The sequence below is a fragment of the Nannospalax galili genome, unplaced genomic scaffold (assembly GCF_000622305.1).
Source record: "Nannospalax galili isolate Female #2095 unplaced genomic scaffold, S.galili_v1.0 scaffold154, whole genome shotgun sequence".
Lineage (NCBI taxonomy): Eukaryota > Metazoa > Chordata > Mammalia > Rodentia > Spalacidae > Nannospalax > Nannospalax galili.
Genome location: NW_008335281.1, coordinates 4085771 through 4102770, shown reverse-complemented (window position 1 = coordinate 4102770; position 17000 = coordinate 4085771). Strand labels below are relative to the sequence as shown.

Below are 17000 nucleotides of genomic sequence, written 5' to 3'. Positions count from 1 at the left end.
TACATTTATTTAATTTAATGATTTAATCTCATGAATTTTTTGGTCTTACTATGCATACTCACCAAATCTATATTTGTTCATTTGTATGTAATATTATTTCTTTTTAAGAGTTACTTGGAATAAAAACCATGTTTCCATACATTTTAAGATAGGACTCAGTCACTAAGCTAAATTCCACACAATATCTCCAGGATTGTCTTGCTGAATTTGTTTAGTCTTATTTTTAAAATTTTTATTTAATATAGACTTTTTTAATTAAAAAAAAAATATTTGTATGGGGATGGAGAGATGGCTCAGCTCTTGCAGAGAACCCAGGTTCGAGTCCCAGAACCCACATGGTGGCTACAAACTGTCCTTAACTCCAGTTCCAGGGGAATCAGAAGTCCTCTCTGACCTCTGTAACAATGCATGACATAGGTGCACTCACATACATGCAGGCAATACACTCATACACATAAAAATAATAAATAACATAAAATAAAATTATGTGTATGAGTGTACATTGCTTGCCTATATATAAGTGTTTCCATGTTGTGCAAAGCTCACAGAGACCAGAAGAGGGGGTCAGATACCCTGGAACTGGAGTTCCAGACAGTTATTAGCCATCATGTGTGTTCACCAAATCCTGGGCCTTTGCAAAATCAGGCAGTGCTTTTAACCCCGGAAACATTTCTACAGCCGCTCTAACTATATTGTTATAAGCTGCAATGTGTTTGATCTCTCTCTCTCTCTCTCTCTCTCTCTCTCCTCTCTCTGAGACAGGGTTTCATGTAGCCCAAGTTGGCCTCAAAATCCATCCATTCCTTATGAAGCTGAAGATGACCTTGAACTCTTGATCTTCCTAAGAGCTTGATCCTCCCAAGAGCTGGGATTAAAATGGTGTAACTTAGTTATGCTTCAGTAATTATGAGAAAAAGCAAGTCATATCATCTGTCTTCATTTCACTTTCCTAATAATAATAGTTATCCAAAATAAACTGTGAAAATAAGGTAAAATAATGCATGGATAGTACATACATTATTTACTACATGGGATTATAGTTAGTAAACATTCTATTCAAAATTAGTTTCAAAATTCAATTCTTGTTAACAATTAACAGTGAAAATAGTTTTCATATTTAATCCTTTGAATAATAATGCTTACAGGTTTCTAAACATTTTAAATTAAATTATATATAAACCTATTCAATAAAAATATAAGTCTAATAAAAATATAAATATCTTGAGACCAGGTGCTATCATTCATTCATTATTCTGTTCAGTAGAGTTAGAAATTTTTCCATGTGAGATTGTACTAGCCTATATTTACTGAACCTGATTGAAGATTTCAAATAATTTAAAAGTGAAATCATGATTGTTGTGAGGATATATCATATAAAAGTACATAAATAAGCAATTTATATGACTAATCACTTTGATGGATGCTTTTAGAGTTATAAAATCTGAAAATCTAAAATCTGATACGGCATTATCTTGTTAAGAGGAGAAACCTTTCAAAAGTATTATTGACTTATGTTCAGTTTTGAATACCACCATGCTAAAATACAAAGTGAAAAATTCCAATTTTAGTAATAAAAAGCTCTTCTAATTATAATATATAAAGAACCCCTGACTTCCTAGTTGATAATCCTCAGAAGTCCCTTTTTAGTGTAAACCAATTGTTAAGTTGTCTTAAACAGCATTTCTTTTTTACTCTTTACAAAATGCACTCAGAATGCTCGTTAATAGAATACTGACCTTTATCTTTAACAAAGAAAACCGTGTTTGTAGAACCTGCTTTATTTGGACAGCCAATTCTGAAAATATGTGTGGGTGTTCATGTCACTCAATTAGGAAGCCAGAATTAGAGAGGATTTTAAACATAATAGCATAACAGATTGAATTGCCTAAAATATTAACTTATGAAAATACACACTATATTAAACACAATTTATATCTTTCTTTTAATTTAGCTTGAAACCATCTCTTAAATTTTCATTTATAAAAGAATAATGATTGCAAGCAACACTCTGTGGCAGATGAACAAAACTATCTGACACAATTTGAGCTTGCTTTAGAAAGAAAATCAAACCTATTCTGGTATTTTCTTTCCCAAGAGAGACACATTATATAGGCTCAAACAATATTCTAAAGAAAGGGGGGGTTATATTTTGACAGACATCCTTGGATTGGGAGATTTGTAAATTCCCTCTATTTGTCACAAGAAGAATATAAGCCTGTTTTTGCAAATTCTATACACAGCATACGTTTCTGATAAATAAGCTAGAACCTAAAAGCTTATGCCAGGAAATTGCTTGATATTTTTGGTAATTATCAGGAAGACTATAATTATTTACATTTACTTAATGAATAGATAGATGATAAATAATAATAAGTTATAGATAGACATAGACAAATAGATGATAGTTAATATTAGGTAGATAGATAGATACACAATCAATGATAGATAAGTGATATAGATGATAGAGACTGATAGACTCATATGCAAACATTCATATATATGAAAATATGTTTAAATATGAAATGTCCTTTTTTCCTAAATCCCTGATGAAGCATAACTGAAACACAAGCAAGCCTGAACTATGAAACATAGATTTCACAGCTTCCTCAGTGCTTTATTATTATTTATAATAAAAAGCTGATATGCTGTCGTTTGTCTAATTGATGGTTAACTCACTGGCAGGAATGTAAATTGATAGAAGTGTAAGATTCTAATTAGTTGTTTTCAAATCTAATTTAATGTAGTGACAGAATGAAGAAAAATTTAACTGAACCTAAGATTTAATCTGCTGTCTGTCAGTTAATAGGCAGAACATTGTCTGATAAATACAATGTTTTGTATTCTCCCAAACTGATTCACTGTTGTTTACAGCTATGTTTTTACACCAGTGGAATGCAAGGTTTTCTCTTCTGTATGACTGATCTCTATTACTATAAAGGTTGCACCCTGATTCTACCCAAAATGTTCCCTGCAGTTATCTCTGGTGACTGAACCTGATTCTGTTCTGTCAGAACCGTCAGTAACAAATGGTTGACTAAGGTAGGTGTTCTCAGAAGGAGAAAAACAAAACAAAGAACGAAGAGAAAAGCACAATGAGACTTTTGCTTTTAAAGAAGGAAAAAGGTTGCTATAAAAGTGCCTATTTAAAATGCAAGGAAATTTCTCAACAGCTTAAATACGCTTAAATTTTTAAATGCTACTAGCTAGCAGAGCAGCAGTAGATTGAATTAAGCATCATTATTGATTCCCCAAGACATTGTTGGTGTGTTGCCCATTTAAACACATTATCAGATACTTAAAGTATAATTTATAATGCTTTGAAGAACATTTACTTCATTTAAAACAGCTAATACCGTCATTTAAATGAGAGAAGGTGTCGGGACTCACTATCTGGAAATGCTGGATGCAGATATAACATCCATTAGAGCAGAAACCAAACAGATTTTTATAACACTTGGAATGAAATATTTCAAATAGGAAGCGTTTTAATAATGGAACTGCATCACAAAGTATAATTATGAGGAGTCAATTAGATAATTATGGTTAAGAACATCAGTGACATTATGGAGATATACTGTAAGATTATCTTGGAATCTGACGATCCAATTCATCTACACCCAGAAAGTGGCTTTCGATTTGAATGGATATTTTGTTCGTAGCAATCCTCAGTCTCATAGTTTTCCAGCATGCAGGCTTATAGCTGTCTCTAAAAATGTCTCATCTTCAATAAATTTCTGTTTAGTATTTTAAATAATGCAATCTCCAGTCAGAATATGAAAGGGATGAAATATTATTTAAGCTAATATGCATAATTATATGAGAATTACCTATCTGAATATGAGAGCTACTATGAGGGTTTTGCAGGGTTTCCTCTTTATTCCTTTTAATAATACTTAAATTTGCATAATGCAAAACTAAAACTAAAAAAAGGCCGGGATATAAAATTTATTTGCAAAGCCTCTTCCAATACTCATTTCATTGGGCAAAGTTATTGAGCTCATAATTAACAGGCCTCACCCATTCAATATAAACTTATTGTCATCTAGTATCATTAAAATAGTATTAATAGAGAATAGTGCATTCTAAATGTCAACATGATATTCATATTCTGAATTTCTTCCTGAACTAAATTAAAAAAAAAAATTTGACCAACCATGCCTCACTCAAAATAAACATTTTGCTTGGGCTCAAAGCCAACTACTTCAAATGATAATTTTCAGTATTAGTGATGAAGCATATTGCACAGCTCCCACCTGTTAATATTAAAGCATAAAGCCATTTTATTAAGTTTCTTTGGTACACTAATGAAAATTTTCTATTTGTGTTCAATTTATATTCAGATTAATTTTTAAATTGGTCTGCAATACATACTACATCAGAAAGAAACAGCCTTTTTGAAACATCTGTACAATAAATACATAGGCTAATAAAAATTAATTTAAAAATTAAGGCAACTGCAAATAAACCCAGAACCATGGCCTTCTATGTGGTACTTAATTTGTGCTTATCAAATTTTAGTTCTACAAAACTATGAATATCTTGAGTGCAAAATATCATATAATCAGGCACACTAAAAAAGTTCCATTTGTACAAATGCTTGTGGAAAGTTATTATCAGCAATTCTTTGTGCAATGTTCTTTCCCTTCTTTTAGTTATTTTAATTCTGGGATTTAAATTGCATGTGTAATAGGCCATTTGTTACGATTCAACAACCATCAATGCTCTGTTAGGTAATATTACTGCTGTTTTTCTTTTCTTTTTAATTTCAGTACAGGTACTTTCTACTGTCCTATTCATGTATCATCAAATATTCTAATTATCCTGCAAAATGCATTCTTCATCTATAGTAATGTGCTTTTCTCTAGTATTTATATTTTGCATATACAGATACATAGATACATATGTATATTTATAAAATTTGTATATAGTTTACATATGCATATAGATATACTCATATATATTCTGATGAAATATTTATCTGTCAACTGGAGATATAGCTCATTAATAAATTTCTTGCTTTGTGAAAATGAGTGGGGAGCTCATCCCAATCCATAAACCCTTAAAAGCCAAGCATGTTGCTCATATCTCTAACCACAGCACTGGGTAGTCAGGTACAAGAGGATTCCCTAGGCATGCTGACCATCTATCCAGTCTAATTAGTGAGCTATAGGACAATAGCAGACCCTGTCCCCAAGGAAGTGGATGGTCTTCCTGACTCTGGCCTCCAAGGTTGTCCTCTGCAAACAGGCACAAGCATACTCATGTGCACACAGAAGACAGGTATGCACACATACACAAGCATGCACATGTAAAACTTTAAAATGAAAGAAAAAGAAAACTCCATCTATTTGTACATGTTGTACACTTGCTGTTTTTAATTGTTATTTACATCTTATTTTTTATGAGCATACGTACACATGTGTGTATAGGTTTGAGCATGTATGTATCAAGGCTTTTGTGGAGGTCAACGGCAATGTGAAAGAGTAGGTTCATTGTTTTCAACAAGTGGATTCAGATAACGAACTCAGGTTTTCAGGCTTGGCAACTGATGCTTTACCTGCTAATCCATTTTGTCGCCCCACAACTTGTTCTTTGGAAATATTGATTCTGTGGTGGCTGCTGTATGTAAAAGCAAGTTGAGTCTGAGGTAGTCAGAATTCACTGTCAGGACTGGTTGTACTTTTGCTGGTGCTCCTGCTGTGGGAGACTGACCCAGTTGGTGAGGAGTGATTCTAGCTATTGTGTACAGCTGCTGCCTGAGGTCAGTGTGGACAGTACTGAGTTGAACACTTCTCTGTAACTTTGGTCCTACCTCCATCAGATTATTCCTCCTTGTTCTAGGGTGATGACAGGAAAGATGTGTTTGGCTTAGCATTGCTATAGAAAATTTGCAGAAACTAGATGCCTTTGTAGTCAGGCATGTATTTCACAATCAACGTGGAAGTTATAAAGCTGAAATCCACTATTTGGAAGGAGTGCAGTCACTTTGGAGAGTTCAGGGGAGGGTCTGTTCCATGTTATCTGTTTGTAGCTAGTGGTCAGAAAACCATCCCATTTCTTGTCTTGGAGGTGCATCCTTCACTCTGCTCTATCATTATATGTCACCCCTCTTGCGTATTCTTGCTTCTATTCTCAGCTAATAAGTAATACCAGATTAGGATCTACATAATCCGCTCATCTTATCTTGATTATACATACAGTGCCACATTCACAGGTAAGGGAGAGGAAGGGATAAAAATTTAACAAATTTTGGAGGAAATTTTGTGATATAGCATAAGGATTTTTAAAAAGCATTGGAAAATTTCATATATATACATATATAATAGATCCTATTCCATCTATTACCCTCTATTATCACCCTTTCACTCCCCCGAGCCCCTTCATATTCTCAACATCTTCCTATCCTACTTATGTTTCTTTATTATGAATCCTTGAGTTTAATTACCATTCTCACAGTAGCATGGTTGGGGGGCACATGTTATTTATTGAGTTGTAGACAACTAATCTGTAGCTACACCACTGAAGAAAAGGAACACTCTCCCATGGTAGACATTACCTGCCAGTGGATCCTCAGGGAAGTATAGTACCTTGCAAGCCTCTTCCCTATTCATGATGTGATGTTAAAAGTCCCAAACTTGTGTAGGCCTTGTGCAGGTAAGGACAGTTACTGTGACTTGATGGGTGTGCTAGCCAGGTTATTTCCATCCCCTAGCTCTCATACTTTACAGTCCATCTTCTGAGATGTTCCCTGAGCCTTTTAGAGGGTGATACAGATGTCCATTTTATGGATAAGAGGCTGTTAGGTTTCTGCATTAACTGCACCCATGACAAAATGCTTCTCTAACTAAGGCTGAAATTATCACTGATCTCTGAGTATAAATATAAACATTTAGGATGCAGTTTAACAACATGTCTGTTTAGCAAACCATAAATGATTTCCCCAAAACATCTATGAACTTCTAAGAACATGGTATTTTTTCCAGTTTTGTAGTTCTAGGCATAAATTTCTACTTGTGGAGTAGATCTCTCCTTAACAGCCATGCCAGTGTTTTATCATATGACACAGCTTGCCAGACAGCTTGGTATTTCAGCACAAATTGGTGAAATCCTTGAAGATTTTTCTGAGGCAGCAGCCCATGTGTAAAGCACTTTCAGTGCTATGAACCCTAGCCAGTAGAAAGGAAGCTTCGAGCTCAAGCCCAGTTTGATTTCTCTATGTCTTACAACAAATGTATGTGATTCATTCAGCAATAAGGTCATACCACTTAGTTCTGGTGAATGAACAAGGGCAATGTCAGTATACTGTATTGGTTTTAGAACTCTTGGACTTTTCCAAACAAAAACTAAGAGGGAGGCATCCCATACTTGGTAGTAAGGTTATCATTTAATAACCCACGGATTCTGGGTATTATTTGCCCACTCAGGGGACCTCTGTTCAGATTTCACAGTTTTCTCCTACTTTTGAGGGGAGTAAGAGGGAATTTTCCACTCTGCCTCAGGAGAGTCTTATTCCAATATCCTGCCCCCTACCAAGTTTTCTTGTTTATCTCAGTGAAGACCTTTTCTTGGTGCTGAAGAGATTGGCTCAGAGGTCAAGAGTGTGCACTGCTCTTGCAGAGGATCCAAGCCGAGTTCCAAGTACTCATGTTGGAAGACTCACAACTGCCTCTACCTCTCCTGCTCCTGGAGATCCATTAGTCCTCTAGTCTCTTCAGGCACCTACATTCACATGTAAAACTCTCTCGCCAACACACATAATTAGAAATAATAAATGTAAATCTTTATGATTGTGTCCTAAGCAGCCTGGTTCCTCTGTGGGGCGGGGCCTGCTGTGGAGAATTGACTGTGGAGAGTTAGCTGCGGAGGGAAGGGCTTTTGGGAGCCATCTTTGAACAGAAGCAGTGAGGCATGCAGAATAGCTGGCCGTGATGTCTCACCCCTGTGGACGTGAGAGGGGGATTTACCGAAGACTGCAGGCCCACAGTGTGTGGGCAAAAGCTAACAGAGACTGTGGGCAGGCATGGAAGCAATCTGGAATAGCGATCTGGAACAGCAGGCCGAGCTGCCAAGCTGCCAAGTTGCACAGAGCTGGGTGCCAGGTGTCAGGTGTTTGGTTCTTTGTAAGTCTCTCCCCTCCCCCCACCAAAGATAGAAACTATAAAAAATTCAGATAAAGAAATGTTACGTGCTTTGTCTAATAGTGCCAGGGGCAAGAGACCCGAGAAACTCAGGAGACAATGATTTAATACATTAACCAAACTTTTTCTTGCACTCTTTTCTCAACTGCAATGTTTGGACCTTGAAGCAGGATGCTCCTAACCTAATTTTGTAGCTTACAGTTTCTCTCTCTCTCTCTCTCTCTCTCTCTCTCTCTCTCTCTCTCCCTTTCTCTCTGTCTCTTTCTCTCTCTCATATCTCTCTCTTTGTATGTGTGTGTCTCTGTTTCCCTATTTTTGTCTCCAGAGTCTCATATCCAAGGGTGTGCTCAAATTCACTGTGTAGCCAAGGATGATCTTCAATTTCTGATTTCCCTGTGTCTACCCCTTGCATCCTAGGTGTATAAACATGTAATCCCATATCCAGTTTATGTAATCTTTGTGACCAAAGTCAGGACTTCATTCATGAGAAGGAAGCACTGTACCAATTGAGCTACATCTCTATCTCAGTTCATAAATATCACATTAAAGAGATATAGGCAGTGGTCAGGATTTCTTCAGTCTTTCTTGTCCAGAAGAAATCTTTGAGATTGCCTTCTTCCCTGCCCTCAGTCTTTGTACTGAGCACCTGATAGAGCCCCCAGGAGAATAATTGTCAAAGTCCTGGGAACTGTTCTACATAAAATTGACAGTGATATTTTTACAGGCCCCCATATTAACCCACCTAAACCTCAGAGGAATGTAATCAGAGTGCAGCTCTTTATTTTCCATCTGCTTTGGGGGCCACTTTTTCCTCAAAAACTCTGCCACCTGTGAGAATCCATATTGTTCCCTCTCTGAAATTCATTTCACCCGATTTTCTATGACCTGCAATTTTGGTGTGCTACAAAAAAGTTTGATTTCTGCGGACTCTTCAGCCTTTTCTCATAGTTACAGTGGGAGTCACCTTCCCTATGACTTTCTATAGTGTAGGGGAAGAAAAATATTACTTACCTGAAATTTAGCATCAATTTGACTCCTATGCCATTCTTAACTTCCATTTCTAATTTCCATGATCAATTTTCTATATCTTTATGTGTATCCTTAGGAATGTGTTTTATTAAAAAGCTATTAGTAGTAAATTATTTTTTTCTACTGAAGAATCTGGTATGACTTTGTTTCCTGCAAAGTAATTATCTTCTAGATAAATGTAAGTTTAAATCTCACATTTGTCATTGATAATTGAAATTTTATAAAGATTTGCATGTATTTGAACTTTTAATTATTTTCAAATATAGCTATAACACTGCATGACTCATAACCTACATTTCAGCCTGATTGTTTTGATTATTACCTCTCTCTTTCCTTATAAAATGATAAATCTGGCCTGGTGTGGTGGCTCACACCTTTAATCCCAGCACTCAGGAGGTAGAGGCAGGTGGATCTCTATGAATTCAAGGCCAGCCTGGTCTACATAGACTTCCAGGCCAGCTGGGGCTACGTAATGAGACCCTGTCTCAATAAATATTGCTGCCCTCAGTACCTACCTCATAGGGCAGTTATGGAATTAAAAGAAGTTTGTGCAACATACATTAAAAGATTAAACTGACTCACAATGATTTATTGCTAGAGAGAGAGAGAGAGAGAGAGAGAGTCCATTAGTTCTATAATTTTAAAGTAAATTTTAAATGTACATGTGTTCTTACTATTCTGTTAACTGAGATTCATTTGGATCTTGTTCTAATCTAGTGGTTACTGCCAAGCCTTACTAGCGATGCATTATTTCTTCAATATTTATGAATGTTGAAATCTGATTTCATATTTCTTAGGATTTTAAGCAAGGAAATTCTGTGGAGGTGAAAATGAGGGAGTGTCCTTCCAGATTTATGTTTTATTTTCAGGAGCCTAGACCCATTCATGTGATAGTCTTTCAAAAATCTGACCTCATTCTGCCAATGGCTTGGGAAATTAAGTGAGGATAAATTCATGGGTCATGAACTAATTTATTTGGCAAATAAAATTTCAATTCAGGCTATATCTTAGATACTGCTTACTGTACTTATCCAAATCTACAATGAAAATGAGTAAAATTTAGGCAAAAAGTCATAACAAATTCATGGCTCGAGGAAAAAACTCACATAAACATGCTTATAGTTGCAGCCAATGTGGGAGACACAAATGCTTTCTGGCTGTCCTCCTACCATCCTTATGACAGAATAGGGTATAATTTCTCCAAGCTACAGTAACTGAACAGTTTATTGGACTTTCATACAGATCAGTGGGTGAGGGGCTTACTTTTAAGAGTGTTGGTGGTTCCTCCTCCCTGTCCCCATCCCAGTATGGACTGACTTTCCAGCAGAGGTCCAAAATGGCAAGTGCATGAGCTTCATGGCGATTTTTTTTGTTTTCATTTATATACCCTTAATCCCTCCCCCTCATATAGTTAGGGCAGACTGATTAGGTAGGAGGGATAACTGACTCTTCCTACCCCTCCTTTTCTTGTGGAAGGTACACAGTCAAGTGCGTCAAAATGGGCAAGCAGGTGCAACCAAGCATGGGAAGGAGGAATTCTGTCTATAGATGGCCAGTCTAGCTTGCTAGTTGTAGGAAAATTCTGTGTAACAGTGGCTGCTGAAATGAAGCTGTAAGTGTTAAGCAACCTCCTTCCTGCAATGGGAGAACAGTAAAGTTATCCTGAGGGAAAGAGCCCACCCATCTAAGGCTTCAACTTATGAAAATAGAAATGTATTTGAAAAGAAAGACCATGAGCTAAGAATGCAGCGTAAGGGGTTCAGTGATTTTAAAAAAACTACCTGGGAGCTGGAGTCAGTGGTTAAGAGCACTGACTCCTCTTGCAGAGGAACCTGGTACCATTCCCAGCACCTTCCTGGCTACTAACAACCATCTGTAACTCCAGTTCCAGGAGATCTGATGTCTTCTGACCTCCATGGGTATTGTATGACATGGGTACACTTATATGCAGACAGTATACTCATATATATAGAATAAAATAGCAAATTAAAAAACAAACAAAAAAGGGAAATATTTCTCCATGATCATTGCCAAAGGGTGCCAGGCGCCATATCTTCCATATAGTACTGGTTCTGCAAGCATGGAAGATGGGAGGTTGAAAGGGTTATGGAGTTTTGATCCACAGTTCTGGAGAGAAACTAAGTTCAATAAATGTGTGTCTGGGTCAGAGTCCCTGTCAGTGCCTCTGAGAGGCCATTTCATAAAGCTCTGAAGGTAAGGCTTAAGTTACAATAGTGAACCAAGGGATTTTGAAGATGCCACGATGACGGGACATCCACAAAGGAAAGTTGGAAACATGGAGTGGAGCTGCCAAGGAGAGAGGGGTTATGTATTCTACAGTAGCAGATTAGGAGGGGTGAGGCCAGCCAAGCTGCTCAGAACCCAGCTGATACCATCATGAGCCTCAGGTGAATGGTGTAATGATGCAGTATTTGGTTGTCCTGCAGGGTTTTACTCATGTTTTAGTCCAAACATTTCTTCCTTCTGGGATGGAATGTTTATTCTCTGCTGTTGTTAATTGGAAGCTTGTGACTTTTTTTTTTTTTACAGGATCTCACAGTAAAATGATTGACTTGCTTTTAAATAGGGTTCAAAACCTTAAATGTTATGGTGATTTTTTTTTACATTAGAATGAATGTATTTTCCATTATGAGATGGCCATGAGCCTATGGGGATAAGGAGAGAAAATTTATGACTTAAAAATAACATTCTTGGGTACCATATTGACAAAGGAGAGACTTGACACTGTTAATACTAATTATCAACTGGAAAGAACCTAGAAACACAGAGGAGAAAAGCTTGCATATTGCTAAGGGATTATCTAAATTAGGTTAGCTGAGGAAGGGTGAGCCTTACTATGGGTGGACCCATCGCATGGGTTGTGATCCCAGTCTCAATAAAGCAGAACAGGCACTGAGGCTGAGCGCCAGGTCCCAACTTTCTCTGCTTCCTTGGTATGGATGTGATGTGATCAGGGGCCTCACAGTCCTACTTCTATGCCTTCCCCTCCATGACAAACTTCTCTTCTAACTGTAAGTCAAAATATTCCTTCCTTCTCTAAGTTGTTTTGTTCAGGTATTTGTCTGAGCAGCATATAACCTAACTAATACAGTCACTTACATCCCACATTCACAGGGACAGAAATTCATATGCTTAGGATTAAGAATATGTTTTTCATGTGGATATTCCTTTGTGTCTTACAAAGAAAAATCCATTGTAAGAAATTCAGAATAAAGATCAATTTCTTTCCTATATCCTTTTTATTTTTCCAGAAAATTATTAAAATAGAGTTGAGGAGGAAATGATCCTGGGAACCTCTGATTTGTAGCTAAATTAGACACAAGTTGTGAATCCCTTAAGATCTAATAGCTGGATTCTGAAGGGGTTTGTAGATAATCTTATGAGACTGATCACTTAAATTGTGGGTCAGTTCTATCTTTGAGCATCTAATGTAAGATTTAAGTTAAATTGTGGAACAGCCAATTGGTATATACTAAGATTAGAGAATAAATATTAGAAAAGTACATACATGATTATCTAATACTAGAATGAAAATTCCATGAAAGATAAATAAGAAGGATCTAACTCCCCCTAAAGATATTTGTCTAGGAGTCAAGCAGTGTTAAATTGTGCTAAGAATGTTAATGCTAATGGTAGTTCTTTATTACATGCATATTTTAAAATCTACTTTTTCTTCATTTAAGCTAAGCTGCTGGAGACCTGGCCATTTGATCCTTTTATTGAGAGTTGACGGACCCTTCCTTGTACTCAGCTGCTTGGACAGGTTGCTGTCAACCTAAGAAGCCTTTCTCCTGGCAGCCAGCTGACAGATTGTGGCACTTTGGTTGCATTTAATATTTCAGGGATATTTTACAGAAAGGACCTGCCAGGTGCAAATGACACTACAACCTCAGTGCTACTGAAGCCACCAACATCTGCTTCAGAAGGTGTGACTTTAGTTCGAACAGCTCCAGGCAATTTTCACCAGCTTCAGAAAACCCCACTTTTGGTACAACAAACCTTGATGAACTCTAGATGTCCTATTTGCTCACCCTGATGATAATCTCATTCAGAGTTGGTATAGGGATCACTCCACCCCAGTGCCTAAGCAAAAAGCCAATGCCAGACATAATGAGTCTTGAGAGTAGTCCTTATACAAGGTTTGAGATTTGTGGATATTCAATCCATACTGGGATAGATGAAATTACAATCTAAGCATAAGCATGCTATTGTCCTTTTCCTAGAGGCATAAGCAAGCTACCTTTTGATCTTGTTGCATTTTCCTGCGATGTTTCTCTTCTGTATATAACCCACATGCCTATATTGTAACATGAGGCTCTTATAAAGCTTTCCCTAAAATGGTCAGCTTTTTACTTGTGGTCTTTATCATGCTGGAACAATCTGAGCCAGTTGGACAGAAAGCAAATAAGGCTAACAATATCAACAAATGCAACAGAATAATTCTAAAAGCACCAGCAACTACACAGCCCAATAAAAGGAGATTAGAGATACTAACAAGGAGAGGTGGTGGAAGAGTTCCAGAGAGTAACCAAGAATGGAATCTACAAGAAGCTGGAAAGGGTACAGGGAGACCGAGAAGGTTAAAGACATTAAAGAAGCTGAGACCATGAATGTGAGAGTGAGAAGAGCAGAAGGCAGAAGCTGAGACTACATGGGCTGCAGTTCTTGGGTCCTGAGATGCAAAGCTCCCAAGCTCTAACTCTGGCCACTGCTTGACGGTGAACTGCTCACTGGGTGGTGCCCCTGAGCACCTAGAACAAGAAGTCTCTGACTGAGATTTAGGAACCATAAGCCTCTGGGAAGGTCTAAGTATGAAACTCTAGAATTCTGAAGCATCAGTACTAAGGAGACTGTCACATTCACTCTCCATGATTTCAAACTGGATAGAGCAAAGGAACTCCCAGCCTACTGTTTGTGACATGAGAACCTGAGTCTTCTCTATGTGTTGATGCTCTCTGCATGTAAGGGCCTACAAAATCCACCTGACTGATTTTTTTAGCTTTTGTACTTTAGTTCCCTTCTACTGAGGAAGTGAAATACCTACATTTGTGTCAAAAGGAGCAAAATTACAAGGGATGTAGGGTCTCAAAGAGAATGGAATATTGAAAAGAAGAAAATGTAGTGTTTAGTTCAGCACAACTCTGCAAAATAGATGCTCATACATCTCATGTTTAAAAAAAAGAAAGAGATGATTAAGAAAATCAAGAAACTTATTCAAGGATACAAAATATGTGTATGACAGAAAATGAATGTCTTCATATTCTTATAGTCAGTGTTTTTTCACTAATACAATAATGTGAAAGCAGAAGTTTCCCAAATGAAATTTCACTTCATATAAAAGCTTTATTTAGACCTAGGATTAAATTCTGTTATGTAGCTATGTTAGGTGGAAATGGGTTGGCTAGACATTTATTAAATATTCTTGACTAGAAGAAGAGGCAAGATATCTGATTTATTCTTATTGGGCAAATAAAGTGATCCAAATTATGGAGAAAGCACTAGAAAAGTATTTAAATAAATGCACTGGATATTTTGTCCCCAAAGATGTATTTCAAAATTTGAAACTTATAAATTTATGTAAATGCATTTAAGATGCTTACAATTTGATCTTATAAATGCCTGTCAATGCATAATATATTTAAGTATGAGAATTGTAGAAGCCAGAGAGATAGCCTTCCTAATTTATGAAATAAAAAGTGGTTATCAATATCCTGAATATATTTCCAAGTTGTTCATATCAATTGTTTTACATATAAATTAGCCAGTGTTTACTAGAGGAAAAACTAATAAGTTTTATATATGTTTATATGTGTGTTTATAAATAAATATGTATATATACACATACATTTATTCATGAAGAGATTAATTAGGAATTGGCTCACATAATCTTCAAGTTGAACACTAGGAAACTAGTGACATAATTTGTTCTTATTCCTATGATCTGGAAAGGATGGGAGCCAATGGTGGAAGTCTGAGTACAAATCTTAATCCTGGGGTGATAGAGTAACATAAGCCCTTGTTTGAAGACTGAGGAATAGGAAGTACTATTGTCTGAGGGTAGGAGAAAATGAATGCTCCAGCTCCAAAGCGTGGAACACATTTGCTTATCCTCTGAATATTTCTTCTATTCAGTCCATGAACAGAGTAGATTATGTCCATGCACACCATTAAAGACCTTCCTCTTTACCCAGGCCATAGATTTAAATGCTATTCTTTCTGTGAAAACTTGTATACACATTCCACAATATCTTGAAAGATATGAGTGGGACTTCCTGAACCCCTTCTTTCATGTTGAGAATATGAATGGCTTGATATTGTGCAAGTCTTGTGCAAGCAGTCCCAACTGCCATGCCATTTATCAATAACACTGACATATTTGATTGTTTTGCTGAACATCCCTCTCTTGCTCCTAAAAAATCTCTTTATCGTATCTTCTACAATGATCTTGAGATTTTGGTGTGTGTGTGTGTGTGTGTGTGTGTGTGTGTGCGTGTGTGTGTGTGTGTGTGTGTGTGAAAGATATCCAATTTAGAGCCTATCACTCCACAGTCTATCATTTCCTGCACATTGACTGGTTGTGGGTGTCAGTATCAAACACCATATGCTTCAAAAAGAAGTGTCTCTAATGAAGGTTGAGAAATGCACTAATCTATGAGTATAAAGGTAAAGATTTAGGGTACAGTTTAATAATATGTTCATTTACCAGAATAATAGTACTAAGATTCTCCCCTAGTATCTATCATCTAACAAACAAAATATTCTTGGCTCAGTAATCAGACTAGGTATATCTTTAAGTTCAATCAGAAAGTGGTTGTTTACAATCATAACACATGTGCCGCTATTGCACTGATGAGTGTGTCTTATGAGACCAGTCGTAATTATAACTCACATGACTCACAGCTGGGTAAGACTATTCATGACTATTTCTCCCTTTATGGTTTGCATAGAACCTTCTGACATCATGAAATCTAAAGTAGGAATGAAGCTTCCAGGTAGTTATCCACTTGATTTCTCTATGTTCTGTATCTAAAGCATGTGGTGTCTTAAGCAGTAAGGTTTTAGCATCAAGCTCTGGAAGGTCAGCAAGAACAATGGAAATTGCCTATAATATTTAAGATAGTCTATGGGACCCCACTGACCAACAACTGAAAAAGAGCCAAATCATAACTATTCCTGTGTTTTTTATTTAATAGTTTATGGTTCTGGGGGAGGCATTGTTCACCTTTATAGGGGTAACTCCATCTAAACTTTTATATATGTGTATGCATATATGTTAGGAAGCTTCTACAATAGCAAGTTTCAAATTAGAATTTCAAATGTTTGTAGTGTTTGATATTCTTCCTTATATTCCCCTTTTACCTATCAGTCTCACCCAGAAGTCATTTAACTCTTCCTAGTCCATTGTTCCCTTTCCCCACTTCATACCACTTGTGTTGTATCACTTTTTCCTTAGAATTCACCCCCATTGTCCTTAACAGTTTCCTGCCATCTATGAATAATCTAATTAGTGTACACATATTTACAGTTTTAAACATACATATGAGAGGGAATGTGGTATTTGTCTTTCTGGATCACTAGAAATTATTATATTATTTCCAATTTCATCCATTTACCTGAAAATTAGTAATTTTACTTTCTTTCCAACTTAATATTCCAATGTGTGTATGAACCTAATTTTCTTCATTCATTCACTGAGGGATATGTTGACTCTTTTATATTCCATTTTCTAGCTTTTCTGAATAGAACAGCAATGAACATGGATGAGAAAATAATTGTGCAGTAGGTTACACAGTACTTTGGAACCATGTCCAG

General features: G+C 36.6%; 1 non-coding gene across 1 annotated transcript; it reads left to right on the top strand.

Annotated features, from left to right (window-relative positions):
- Positions 1–1998: 1998 nt before the first annotated feature.
- On the top strand, positions 1999–2123 carry LOC115069764. The gene has a single exon (XR_003848996.1). It is a non-coding gene; the product is annotated as a small nucleolar RNA SNORA28 (small nucleolar RNA).
- The last annotated feature ends 14877 nt before the right edge of the window (positions 2124–17000 follow it).